Here is a 5,082-nt window from a genome sequence, read left to right as displayed (position 1 = left end):
AACCAGCAGTAGTTGATAATCCTAAAGTGCCCTTGATACACTGAACTGTTTTCGCGTGAATAGCAACCAGCAGTAGTTGATAATCCTAAAGTGCCCTTGATACACTGAACTGTTTTCGCGTGAATAGCAACCAGCAGTAGTTGATAATCCTAAAGTGCCCTTGATACACTGAACTGTTTTCGCGTGAATAGCAACCAGCAGTATCAGATGTCGTTATCAGAAAATACTAATGTAAGTAATAGGAGTAAGTATAATAATGTTATGCTTAAGACTTAAAATAACATTTTTGTTTAAAGTGTCAAGTAAAAATAAACAAACAAAAAACTAAGTAGGCCTTTCCTTTAAATTTTTAAGCCACTAGCCTAGGGCTAGTCTTAGGAAGTTTTGTTATAAAACAACTTGTAAACAAAACGGTATTTTTCAAGATTTGTAGCTGTAAATAAAACCATTTAAATGTTCAAAAGCTAGGTATTGTATATTTTTTTTTTGTATTAGGCTATTTGCTCTGTCCATCGCGGGTAAGTGAACCCCAGATTTTAGCGTTTTGAGTTCGTAAACTAGGCAAACCGACTTAGGGTGGTTCGAGAGTGTCCTTATCTATATGACGTAGCCTTCTTACATAGATGGGCTAGAATGTGCCTGGAAGGTCAACCAGGCTAAATCAGAATAAGGCGTGGAATTTTGTGTTACTTCCTCCACGGGGGCGCCATGTTTTAAACTGTGTTCTTAACACTACTCAAAGCTAGCAGACCATGCTTGGCACACGTACTTAGGTACCACGTGCAGGTGTTCTAATGGCTTTTTCTTTTCGGGGTGGCCATACAAGAAGTTTGGGGATAATGGAGACGCTTCGTCAGTAAACTGGGGCTTCTTTGAATTATGTGAGGTCTTTGAATCACGCTGTGGAGCACGGGTATTTTATGTTTGTTTTGTTTTAAATTTCGCGCAAAGCTACCTGAGGGCGCTAACCGTCCCTAATTTAGTAGTGTAAGACTCGAGGGAAGGCAGCTAGTCATCACCACCCACCGCCAACTCTTGAGCTACTCTTTTACCAACGAATAATGGGATTGACCATCACATTATAACGCCCGCACAGCTGAAAAGGCAAGCATGTTTGGGGATGGGGATTCGACCCCGCGACTCTCAGATTGCGAGTCAAGCGCCCTAACCATCTGGCCATGCCGGGTCAGGGTATTTTATGCTACTCTATTTAATAAATAATTAAATATCGTTGGTATAATGTACACATATCCAAAGACACTGCGGTTGTACAGTCTTTGAAACAACAAAATTAATCGTGTACAAATATGAAGCCGCGGGTAAAGAGAATAATTTTCGGATTGGCTGTTCAGCTACTCCATTTTCCTGCTTTCGGAAATAAACACTTCGAGCATGCTGCGTTTGAGAAATTAAAATTACCTATTTCGCTGTGAAAAAACACTAAAATACAATGTGCGAGTATCAAGAAGCAAAATATGAAATATATACTCCATATTAAGCCCCCTCCCTCGGTGGTTCAATAGTAAGTCTGGATAAAAATCGGGTTTCGATACTCGCGGTGGACAAGCACAGATAACAATTTGTTTGGATTTGCGTCTAATTTGTTGTTTGGTTGTTGAACTTCGTGCAAAGCTACTCGAGGACTAATTTTAAAATGATAGAATAGAAGGAAGGCAGCTCTTGGGCTACTCTTTACCAACGAATAATGGGATTGACCATCACTTTATAACACCCCCACGGCTGAAAGGGCGAGGATGTTGTTTGGCGGGATTCGTACCCACGACACAAAGATTGCGAGTCGAGCGCCCTAACCACTAGGCCATACCAGGCTCTTTGCGTCTAACAATAATACAAATAAACGGTATTAAGCCAATATCCTCTTCGGACAAGTTTGTCAGTTAGCATATAGCTTGAATACATTTGTTACTATCGCTGGGCTTTCGGGCTAGCGTTAATGTAGAGCCTTGTAAAAAATATAGAAAATAATATATTTTCACGAAAATCAGTGATATAGGTGTTTGTTTGTTGGATTTTGCGCAAAGTTACACGAGGGCTACCTGTTTTTTGTTTATGTTTGTATGTGTTAATGGAACGCGAATCACAGAATCTCAGGGCCCGGCATAGCCAGGTGGTTAGGGCGCCCGAGTCGCAATCTGAGGGTCGCGGGTTCGAATAATCGTCCCACTAAACATGTTCACCCTTTCAGTCGTGGGGGCGTTATAATGTGACGGTGAATACCACTATTCGTTCGTAAAAGAGTAGCCCAAGAGTTGGCGGTGAGTGGTGATGACTAATTGACTTATACTGATAAATTAGGGACGGCTAGCGCAGATAGTCCTCGTGTTAATGGAACGCGAATCACAGAATCTCAGGGCCCGGCATAGCCAGGTGGTTAGGGCGCCCGAGTCGCAATCTGAGGGTCGCGGGTTCGAATAATCGTCTCACTAAACATGTTCACCCTTTCAGTCGTGGGGGCGTTATAATGTGCCGGTGAATCCCACTATTCGTTCGTAAAAGAGTAGCCCAAGAGTTGGCAGTGAGTGGTGATGACTAACTGACTTACACTGCTAAATTAGGGACGGCTAGCGCAGATAGTTCTCGTGTAGCTTTGCGCGAAATTCAAACAAACAAACAGAATCTCAGCTCCACAGTCTTGAACCTAAACAACGCTCAGCATTGTCCAAGATTGTGTAGTCTTTTGAAAAATATAAAACTCCATAATTGAATTTTAAATAAATTTCAGAATCAAGTACTATTTTGATTTTTATTAGATACAAACAAACACAATGAGGCATTTGAAGTCTCGGTTAAAAGCACTGAAAACATTATAACATTATATAATTTAGATATACATTATATTTTGTTTGACTGTAGGGCGAAAGTTCTTTCGTAGGGGAAAGGAAGAGGAGGGGTTGAATGATAGTGGGTATTGAACTTCACGAAGCATCTCACGACCTGCGTTTTTTTTCATATAAACAAATGATAAACATGGCCTTCCCTCAGGTGGATTCCTAGTTGTGCGGTTGTTAACCGATCTTAAGTCACAATAAATGGATTCAACACGGTTTTCCCATGGCGTTAACACCATCCAAGCGAGATTTCAAAATTGATAAGAAGTGTAGTCATTAGAATAAATTATTCCGCTACGAAATAATAACACTATTATTATTATCAATATTCTTACAACCATTCGAATTTTTTTAAGTTACATTTTTTTCTGTAAAATTATATTTATTTCAGAATGTGTAAAAAACGTTATTGTTTTATAGTACCTGAAATCTCATAGATTTCAGAACCCTCCGTCTGTTCAATGATTCTTTGTTTGCAAAGCCGTACAAAGACTCTTTGTGTATAGCCGTTCCTAATTTTAAGCTGATAGACTACAGAGTGAAGAAGATAGCCAACAACATCCACCCTCAGTTCTTGTACTACTCTTGTCAGTCTAGTTGGTGGGATTTAACCGTCATCCTTGTAGTACATCTACAGTCTCAAAGCACGTAGTGCGTTTTTGAAGCAATAGGTCGCTAGCCATGAACCCTAAGATTTATAGTTCGGGCACGCTAAACATTTTGTCACGTCCGGACCCTTGCTTAATGATTTTTTTTATTAAGACACTAATATTCACAAAGTGTTTTTTATTATTAAGACATTAATATTCACAGTGTTTATTTTTTAAGACACTAATATTCACCAAGATTTCATTTTTTATTAAGACACTAATATTCACAAAGTATTTTTTATTAAGACATTAATATTCACAAAGTGTTTTTTATTAAGACATTAATATTCACAAAGTGTTTTTTATTAATACATTAATATTCACAAAGTGTTTATTTTTTTTATTAAGACACTAATATTCACAAAGTGTTTATTTTTTTTATTAAGACACTAATATTCACAAAGTGTTTTTCACTATTTAGTCTTTTATTATTAAACTACTCTTTCTAACTAATTTTAATATTTAACGGTGGTAAAATTAGTAGTTTTGTTTGGTGTCGTGAAAGCGGACACAAGTGAGAGAAAATAATTCTCTGTCATGTTAAACATGAGTCGCAAGTGCGTCCTCCCCCTCACATGTTAAGTAAAAGTAACTTGCTTTATTTGATTTTAAGGTCACATTTTCTGAAAGCGTATATTGACGGTGTTTTGCAATTTAGTTGTTACATATTATTACAGATGAATAGTCGGGTGGATTTACGACCGACTTTGAAAATAATGACTCCATCGTAATGCATCTGAGTCTCAGTGAAATAAAAAAGTGTTATGACATAAAAATAGGAAACGCTATGTCATCAAACATGAAAATATATTTCAAAAGCGATAAATTATGGTGTTTTTATGATCTCCAGAGGTATTATGAACATTTAGTTTTAATATATCGCGTTTTAGTTGCAACTTTCGTTTTCTCCTCCTCCTTTTTTTTTGTAACAAAAACTTGAACCACAAAGGAAAAATGTTATCTTTAGTTAATGGACATCAGGATACAAACATATACGTGAACAAAGCACTGAATATATGTTGGGTCTTGAAAACCCTCGTCGTCACGTTTAAAAAGTCACGCGGGAGGATAGGCGGAGCGGATCGTGATAGGTATCTCAAGCTTGTACATCCATTGAATTGTATCTGATTTTGCATATGAGAAACCTTACTCATCTTTCACAATTTACTGGATGAATCAGGCTAGCTTTACGTAAAATCGAGCTCTTGAAAATTTGAGCAAGTATCAACAACAACAAAAGTGCACGCACACACTAACATACACACACAGTAGTTATGAGCAAGAGAATTTTTAACTATATAGTGGTTTATCAAATGGCTTGTTTGAATAATTAGAAAATTTTTTCATTGTACAAAACTTTTATATGCGGAAACATCTGTTAGCTGAGTTCTTGCACAGATCTTAAAATATAACTTTGATAAACGGAAACATCGGCAAATGTAGATGTGTAGATCATGAAAGTCGAGTCGTTAAAAACTTGAAAATAGCGTTAATAGCTGGACCAATTGTTGGTTGAAATGTTTCAAAGTCAAATATCTGCTGAAGCTTTTCACCAGACACTAATCATAGCAGAACCATCTGGA

The sequence above is a fragment of the Limulus polyphemus genome, unplaced genomic scaffold, assembly GCF_000517525.1.
Source record: "Limulus polyphemus unplaced genomic scaffold, Limulus_polyphemus-2.1.2 Scaffold6086, whole genome shotgun sequence".
NCBI lineage: Eukaryota > Metazoa > Arthropoda > Merostomata > Xiphosura > Limulidae > Limulus > Limulus polyphemus.
Note: the sequence above shows the minus strand (reverse complement) of the source record.